The sequence below is a fragment of the Otolemur garnettii genome, unplaced genomic scaffold (assembly GCF_000181295.1).
Source record: "Otolemur garnettii isolate 467f Iridium unplaced genomic scaffold, OtoGar3 scaffold00044, whole genome shotgun sequence".
Lineage (NCBI taxonomy): Eukaryota > Metazoa > Chordata > Mammalia > Primates > Galagidae > Otolemur > Otolemur garnettii.
In genome coordinates, this window is record NW_003852439.1 from 2,092,171 (window position 1) to 2,101,638 (window position 9,468).

General features: G+C 50.4%; 2 pseudogenes; both read right to left on the reverse strand.

Annotated features, from left to right (window-relative positions):
• Positions 1-1,945: 1,945 nt before the first annotated feature.
• The window catches only part of LOC100955022, a 16,436-nt pseudogene continuing 8,913 nt past the window's right edge, over positions 1,946-9,468 (reverse strand).
• On the reverse strand, positions 5,277-7,577 carry LOC100955331 (annotated as a pseudogene).

Genomic DNA, 9,468 nt, shown 5'->3' on the forward strand with positions numbered 1-9,468 from the left:
ACACAGGCAGAGAAAGGATCCCCTGCCCTGGCAGGAAGAATCACCTGGGTCCTGAGCAGGAGGTGGACTGTTTGCCTGCAATGGGGTCAGGGGAGAAGGTGTTTAGTACTCAGGTGATTCCACTCTGACACCTCTGGCTCACCTTTGCTGGGAAATGGTCAGATGCAATAGCCACAGCCTGAGAAGGGAGGAGACAGTGACTGTGGGCTCTGGACCTTCAGGGAGAGTGGTTTGGGGCAGTGCCCAGGTAGACTTGAGGCCAGCAGGGACCCAGCCAAGAGGAGGGAGAGTGAGTGGTAGAGAGCAGAGACAATGAATACCTGCTCCCAGGCGAGTCACCACCCAGCCTCTCCCTTCAGGACGGGGCTGTGCAGACACAGGCAGGGTCTGCAGTCAGCCAGCATCGCTATGAGGATAGAGGCCCAACCCCACCCCAGTGTGGGACAACTCTGCAGTGCCAGCCCAGAGCTGGTGTAAAGCCCCAAAGCCCACCTTCTCTCTTTGCCCATAATGCCTCCTTCTCCTGTAGGTGCTGATCCCAAGAACACTCCCCAAAGCCTTTCTGGGTGCCAGTTTCCATCTCAGAGCCTGCTTCCCAAGGTACTCACCTGCAACTCCAGCCTCCAGTCCAGGGGAGCAGCCCAGCAGGGGGCATCCTCCCACTTGACTTCAGTCTTCTTTCTGTGCTCACGCCCAGCACCTCTTGCTCAACCTGGATCCACCAGACATTTTTCCTGTTATGTACTGAAAGCTTGTGTCCCCCCTACTCCAGATTCATATGCTGTAGCCCTAATCCCCAGTGGGATGGTAGTAGGAGGTGAGGCCTTTGGGAGCTGATTAGGTTTAGATGCAGGGATGAGGGCAGAGCCCCCCGGATGGGATTGATGCCCTTATAAGAAGAGGGGAAACCAGAGCACTCTCTTTCTCTCTCCAGCTTATAACTACCTAGCAAAAAGGTGGCCGTCTGCAAGCCAGGAAGACAGTCCTCCTCAGAACCCAACCACACTGGCACCTTGATCTTGGACTTCCCAGCCTCTAGAACTATGAGAAATTTTGTTGTGTAAGGTACCCATTCTATGCTCTGTTGTTATAGCAGCCTAAGCTGACTGAGATAACTTCTCATGCCATTATTCTGTTTCATCAGTGTCTCTGAAGTCCAGAGGTCAGCTCAGACACCACCACCTCTGACATCCACCCACATGGCATGCTTCCCATGCTGGAGAGCCCCAGCTCCCAAAGAGAAGCAGAGAAGGATAAAGTGCCCTCCCCTGGGACACAGGCTACTCTCAGTCAGAGCCTGGGGGGGAGGAAGCCTGTCTCTCTCCTGCATGGAATTCCCTTCACCGCCCCCTCTTGGTATGCAACCAAGGGAAGTGGGTGGGCTAAGAGCAAAGTTTATGGGCAATAGTAGAGATAAAGTCAGTGGGATTTTTTTTAAGAGTCAAGAGAGAAAGCTCATCAAATATATAGGAGGATCTGAAAAGATGCTCTTGCACCTCACCACCATGTATGTGAGGTTGCCCTTCTCTGCCCTGTTCCCCCAGAGCTGCAGAGGTGCCCCACACCCGCACTCACATGCTCAGCCACTGCTCCAGCCAGAGGGCCTAAGTCCTAGAGGCTGCCAGACTCAGCCACCCGGTGTATCAGAAGAGGCCCTCTCCCCTCCCCCTAAAGAAAAACCCAGCCCTGACACTGAACCGAAAACACAAGCTCACATCCTAGTTTCACTGAAGATTATCCCAGAATACCAAAGAAGTTCTAATCCCTTTTTCTTTCTTTTTTTTTTCCCCATTTACAAAAGGTGGACTATGTTTATCAGAGTCACAAGCGCTTGACTGACTCAGTGTGACTCAAGACCACAAAGAAACCATTTCTCCTTTACTTCATTCTGAGTCCTAGTGAGCCCCAGACTGATAGGAGAGCTGCTTGGAGCCCAGTCACAGGTTTACTTCTCAGTGAGAGCAATCTGTGGCTGTAGGAGATCGGCCAGGCAGGTCACTATAGCGGGTCATGGATGTTGCTATTGAGCATGGTCTCCAGGTCGTCAGGAGCTATTTGGGGTACTTGGCTAACCAGGCTCCTCAAGAAGTGACCCACAGTACTGTCAGCCGACACCTTTCCAGTCAGTACGTCCTCTGTATACTGCAACACCGAGCTTATGGCATCCAGGATGCCAGCGGAGGCCTCTCCTACTTGCCACAAGTCACTTGAGGGTCCAGTCACTGGGTTTTCATGGGCTCAGCACTTGTAACTCTGTGGTTAGAATACTGGCCACATATACAGGGCTGGAGGGTTCGAATCCAGCCCGGGCCTGCTAAACAACAATGAGAACTACAACAAAATATAGCTGGGCATTGTGGCCAGCACCTGTGGTCCAGCTACTTGGGAGGCTGAGGCAAGAGAATCGCTTAAGCTCAAGAGTTTGAGGTTGCTGTGAACCGTGATGCCACAGCACTCTCCTGAGGGTGACATAGTGAAACTCTGTCTCAAAAAACCAAAACAAAACCAAAAAATACAGGTCTTCATGATCAGGTCAACTCTAGTGTGTGCAGTGTCCTACGTAGGTGTATTTCACTGTGAGAGGTGTGAACATCACCCCACGGTCCTCCCAGGGACACCCCTTAAAGTGCTGACATAGGCTTTGATGCTCAAGCCGTTCTGGAGTCTTGTGTCCACAGCGAGGTGAATGGGGTTGGGGCCTCCAGGCTGCAGCACTCAAGGATCTGCAGAGTGTTCTGTGATATCACGGCCGGTAGCATACCAGCCCAGGATGAGCTCGTTTGGAGAGACTTTTTGTGCAATTCATACATGTTCTTAGCAAATTCCACGTCAACAGCCATTTCATCTTCTGACTCATTGTGCCGCACTGAAAAGCAGTTGGTGACCTCCACTGAGTGCTTATCAACAGTTCCTGGGGGGTTCCAGTAACACGGGCAGCTTCCTCATTTCCTCGCTGGTAGCCGTGCACCACGGAGCCCAAAATGCATGGGTGCAGTTTGACCACGCGGCCGCCAGGGAAGGCCGGACAGGTCAGTGAGGGTGCCAGGGTCTGCGCTGGGGCCTGCGCTGATGCCAGGTCTGGCCTGGAGCTGTAGTTGTAGGCGCTGCTACCGCGGCCGGGTCTGAAGATGAGGCAGGACCCACAGCCGGTGCTGGGGCGGGAGGGGCGGGAGAATCAGTTCTTGTTACTGCTAGTCTGGCCATCTTGTCCTGAAAAGCCTAATCCCCTTTCCTTAGTCCATTCAAGTTGCAATAAGAAAATACTTTTGCCTGGATAATCAATATACTACAGAAGTTTATTATTCACAGTCCTGGAGGCCGGGGAGTATAAGATCCAGGCACTGGCCGATTGATGTCTAGTAAGTTCTGCTTTCTGGTTCACAGACACCATCCGCTCCCTGTGTCCTCATACCATGGAAAGAAGGCACTGAGGTCTCCTTTACGAGGAGTTTAATCCCATCCATGAGGGCACCACCCTCACGACTTAATCACCTCCCAAAGGCCTCACTTCCTAATACTGTGGGGTTAGGATTTCAGCATCTGAAATTTTAAACACAAAATTGGACACAAATATTCAGTTCATAACATTCTTTGAACCTCATGCAGAAAGAGATAACATTGCTAAGTGAAAAAGGCCAGAGACTATCCTCACATTTGCTTATACTTGAATAACTAAAAATAAAAACCTGTGAAAGCACGCACAGGTGGGGAAGCTTGCCTGCGGGGAGCTTCCCAAGGAGGGTGAACGTCAGCAGGGATAGGGAATTGGCTGCAACAGAGAGACTGTGGGCCCAGCACAGGGCGAGGAAGTGAGAGGGGCTGAGGCCGGCCAGTGGTACTCACCAAGCCATGGCCACTGGGACAGAGTCTCACAGAAAAAAGGAGGTGTCCTTTCTCTCACTGAGTCCCAGCTGCTTCCATGAGAAATGTATCTGTCCTGTCTATGGAAAAGCTCTCTACGGCTCCCCCCAGGAGGAAACTTCGTACCAGATATCTCCTTACACTGTTGTTTTTGAACCATGGAAACATAAGTATCCACCCAAAAGAAATTTTAAAAATGATGGTAACTTTAAATAGTGTGCACTGTTACAAAATTCCTGGATTGGAAGCCTTACAAGTCTTCATACAGCCCAAGACAGAAAATCTGCTTTGAGAAATTCAACTCAGGCCAAGCACAGTGGCTCACACCTATAATCCTAGCACTCTGGGAGGCCGAGGCAGGTGACCATGAGTTTGAGACCAACCTGAGCAAAAGCAAGACCCTGTCTCTACGAAAAATAGAAAAACTGAGGCAAGAGGATTGCATAGGCCCGAGTTGGAGCTTGCTGTGCTGTGACAACAGGGCACTCTACCCAGGGCAACAGCCTGAGACTCTGTCTCAAAAAAAAAAAAGAAAGAAAGAAAGAAAAGAAAAGAAAAGAAATTCAACTTAAAGAAAAAATTTTTTTCCAGTTTTTGGCCAGGGCTGGGGTTTGAACCCGCCACCTCAGGCATATAGGGTCAATGCCCTACTCCTTTGAGCCACAGGCACCACCCTAAGGAAATAATTTTTGAAAAATATCATATAGATAAGTACCTCTACTTCTGGACTGTTACTAAGCCAGGAAAATTTAGAAATAATCTAACTATACAACAAAATGAAAAAGGGTTACCTAATCACAGATCTGGGGAGACAATATCCATGCTCACAAACCAGTTTTCATAAAGTTTTATGTGTAAAACTTGTTTTAAGAAAACACTATCAGGCGACTCTGCTGCCATGCCAATGGAGCAAGCCTTCCTTCTGTGTCTTTGTTACTTTTTTTTTTTGGCGGTGGGCACAGTTTATTCCACTGCAGACACTGACCCACACGCTCATGGAGCTTAAAAATAATATATTGAACCACATGGTGTCTGTCCCCCCACCCCCAAGACACAGAAAGATACTTGGCTGAATGAGGTTAGGGTCTGAGGGTCCAAAAGCTTCTGTCCTGGGACAAGGCAGCAGTGGGGGCCTAGGTGGGAGGGAAAGGCAATGTCCTTTCTCCCCAGAGGAAAAGTTCGGGGATAGGGCCAAGGCCCCAAGGCAGGGAGGTCCCCTCTTACAGCTGACTAGGGCAATGGGCAGGCTGGGAAAGTATCTGTCATGGTGGCCGTCCCTTGAAGGGCCTGAGCCTGCCCCAGCTGTGAGTCAGAGCTCTTGGTAGGCTCAGGAGCTGGCAGCACTGACTTGAGCATGGCAGACAGGCTAAGAGGGTAGGCAGGCAGCACCCCTTCGAATCCCAGATGCCCCATGCTCAGTCCTGGGCCTCCTCTGAGTGCCACTTGAGTGCATGGTCCTTGTGGGCGTCAGGGAGGATCTGGTTGTGCATTTTCCCAAGCAGGTTGGACGTGGCCTCTGTGGCCAGGATGAGTGGCTTTACCACTGTTGGAGGCAGCTGGCAAATCACCTCCCCATGGCACCTGTCAACCCCTTCTGTTCATGGCCCCGAGATGCCACGTCACAGACGGTCTGAGCTGTGTCCAGGATGCCCTCTTGAACTGTGTCATATGCTTTGGCCACGCCCTCCTGGAGGTCAGCGGGCTGCTGGCCCTGTGCAGTTTTCTTGCAAAGCGCTTGTCCTGCAGGGAGCAGGAGACGGGTGCTGTTGGAGACAGGATGTCATTTGCGGTCTCAGCTGTGGCCCCCACCACAGAACTCATCACACTGACTATATGCCTCTAGGACTGTCTCCCTCACAGGCCGGCTCCCAGCTTCTCTGGGAATCACTCTAGGCCTGGATAGCCTGCACCAACCGGTTTCTAAGTTCCAGGGCATCAGGGGCCATGGATGAGCCGAAGGAGGCAGCCCCTCGCTGTAGCCCCTGCATGAGGCTCCCGTCCTTCCGGTACTGCTCAATGGGCAGCCACAGTAGGTCCCGGAACTCTTGGAAGAGCTGGACGACCGAGTGCCTGGGGCCCCCCCCCCAGCAGCTGGGTAGCCGGTTCTTGAAGATATCTTGGAGCCACTCATTGAGAGCACAGCCGAGCACCTTGTCCACACCAGGAGCCCATGCCGGCAACAGAGCTGCTTTAGTTTCAGTTCAGAGCATCTGAGTTGGACCAGGCCAATAAGGAGGCCAGCAGATGTGCCCACCTGGTCCATGGTGACGTGCTTGCCATGGTAGTCCAGCCAGATGAGCACTTGAGACATGAAGCAGAACTCCCTGAAGTAGATGGGCTGCAGACCAGCATAGGAGGAGCTCCGTCCACTGCCTGTAGCTTCCTGCCAGACCTCGGGCTGTCCTTCCTGCAGGCCGCTGGGCTGGACTCAGGTCTCAGGGCAAGCCTCAGCAGAGGTATCCCCTGGGACCATGGGATTGATATCAGCTGCCAGGCTGGTGAAGCATTCCTTCAGGAAGAAAAGGCCGTCCTGGTCCACGTTGAGGCGCAGCGGCATCAGGGAGGCACAGAGACAGCACTCGGGTCCACCCAGATTGGGGCGGGGGGCCACATGCAGCGCCTTGATGGTGAGCACGTTTGAGTGGGCGTTTTTGTTACTTTAATAAACTTTCTTTGGCTCTAAAACAAAACCAAGCAAACAAACAAACAAAAAAACATTACCAGGTTATCATCTATCTAGGCTGACGATTAAAAATGACACAGTCATTGAAATGCTTTTCAAATAACTATTCAGTCACATGCCCTGATATTCAGAATACAGTGTAAAATGTTTAAATCAGAACTTAAAACCATATGTAAATTAATTCAAGAATACAAATACAAAATAAATAAAGTATGTGTCAGTGATTTTAAAAAATAAGCAGTTCTTTCTGAGTAGCAGGATCATGGTGAATTTGTTTCATTTGAAATGTATGGTATTTTCTGGATTTTCTACAATAAGAATATGTTAGTTTCATGGTGGGGAGGGGAACTGTTTTACTATAAACTGTTTTAAAAATAAAATTAGGGGCTCGGCACCCGTAGCTCAGTGGTTGGGGCGACAGCCACATACACTGAGGCAGGTGGGCTCAAACCTGGCCCGGGCCTGCTAAACAACAATGACAATTGTAACAAAAAAATAGCCAGGCATTGTGGCAGGCACCTGTAGTCCCAGGTACTTGGGAGGCTGAGGCAAGAGAATCTCTTTCAAAAGCCCAAGAGTTTGAGGTTGCTGTAAGCCATAATGCCATGACACTTTACTGAGGGAAATAAATTAATTAATTAAATAAAAATCGGGAAGTGAAGGGGACAGAGGTCTCAGTCTCCCCAAGACCCTTCCATGGTTTCTGTGCAGACATTTTAGTCTTCCCTGGCAGCTGAGGCTGACCATGGTCATGGCGGGGTTTACTAAAGTCCAGTCATCAGCTCCTTGTTCTCTCTCCAACTGCAGCGACATCCTGCAGGTCCCCATCTTCCAGCAGCCAGAATGAAAGTTGCAGAACGTGCTTCTGACAGTGTAGCTTTATTCCAGTGGCCCCCAGAGCCCTCAAGATGAAACCTAAACTCCTGACCATGGGGCAGCAGCCTTCCTCATCCTCCCATCCCCCTCTAGCCCCCCACGGGCCTGCTCTCTGGGCACAGCCACCCTGGACGTCTTGCAGCTCCTCAGAGGCCATCTAGGCCTGTTCCCTACACCTGGAGTACCATTTCCTTGGTCTTTCACCCACCTGAACTACTAGTCAACCTCAGGGATCAGATGAGGTTGACATTCCCCCTCTAGAGCCTCTTCTGAGCTCACCTGGCCCCAAATGACCTCTCTCTGAGCACATCCTCTATCTTATAATTATCTGTTTATGATTGTATGAGTCAGAGTCCTAATTTAAAAGATAACACTATTAAAACAGAACAATGCGAAGAATACTGTTTAGGGGCGGCGTCTGTGGCTCAAAGGAGCAGGGCACTGGCCCCATATGCTGGAGGCAGTGGGTTCAAACCCAGCCCCGGCCAAAAACTACAAAAAACAAAAAAGAATGTTGTTTAGGTTAATATTTCTGGATAACAAAGAAGCTCCAAACTTAGTGATTTCGAACAACAATAAGATCTTACTATCTCCATTGATTCTGTAGTTTGGTTGGGTTTAGCTGGTGATTCTTCTCTTTTCCCGTTGTCAGCTGGGCCTGTGCTCGTCTGAGGGCTCAGCAGCACTGGGCGTGCAGGTGACTCTCTCACATGGCTGCAGAAGGTACTGCTGGTGGCTGCAAGCTCGGCTGGGGCTGTGGGCCAGAACACCCCAGTGCTGCCCCGCGTGGCCTTCCCACATAGCATGGGATTTTCACAGTCTCGTGGGGGATGAAGCGGTTACCTGGTACCAAAAGCCAGATGAGAGAATTTCCACAGAACTGGCTGCCCCACAAAAAGAAATAACCTTTACTTGGGGGCTTCAGCCAGCCTGAGGTTCAAGGAGGAAGCCAGAAGAATAAATACCATGAATCTCCTCCTTCTCCAGCCTTCTGCTGAACTCAACCAGAAGCCAGAGAGCAGATTTTTTTTTTTAAACAGAGCATCACTATGGTCCCCTCAGTAGAGTGCTGTGACATCACAGCTCACAGCAACCTCCAACTCTTGGGCTCAAGTGATTCTCTTGACTCAGCCTCCCAAGTACCTGGGACTACAGGCACCCTCCACAACACCCAGCTATTTTTTTGTTATAGTTGTCCTTGTTTGGCAGGCCCCAGACTGGGCTCGAACCTGCCAGCCCCAGTGTATATGGCTGGCACCCTAGCCAGTGAGCTACAGGCGCTGAGCCCAGAGGGTAGATTTAACGTGGTGATACAATAAGAAATACATATTTGGTCTCTGTCACTAGTTCTTGGAGCTTCTAAAATGCTTGTAACTTTCTGAACAATAAGGGTGTTTGATGTACCTTTTGTTCAAATATTTGGTCTTTGATCTGAATGCACAGAGCTGCTAATCCCTTGGAATCTCCTGGGTGATGGGAGCATCTTTTGTTCTAAGGAGGTGACTCAATGGGATTCCTGGGTGGGGGCTGGTCACCAGAAAGGCTGGTCACCAGATTAGAAGCTTCGAAATTTCACCTCCACTCTGATCTTCTGGGAATGGAGAGGGGCTGCAGATTGCGTTAATCATCAATCATGCCTATGTGATGGCAATGTCATAAAAACCCCAAATGAAGGGGTTGAAGAGCTTCCAAGTTAGTGAAAACAACCATGGGTACAGAAGCTCCTACAGCAGGACCCTCCCAGACCTCACTCTATGCACCTCTTCAGCTGGCTGTTCATCTGAACCCTTTGTGATACCTTTATAACAAACCAGTAAACAAAGCGCTCTCTTGAGTTCTGTGGGCCCCTCCAACGAATGATGGAACTTCCATTTATAGCCAGTTGGTCACAGCACAAGAGACAACCTGCACTCATACTTGGGGTTTAAAGTGGGGGCACAGTCTTGCAGAACTGAGCCTTCTACCAGTGGGGTCTGAGGCTAACTCCAGGTAGATAGTGTCAGAATCTGACTGAATTAAGGACCCCAGCTGGAGTTGCAGGATTGCTC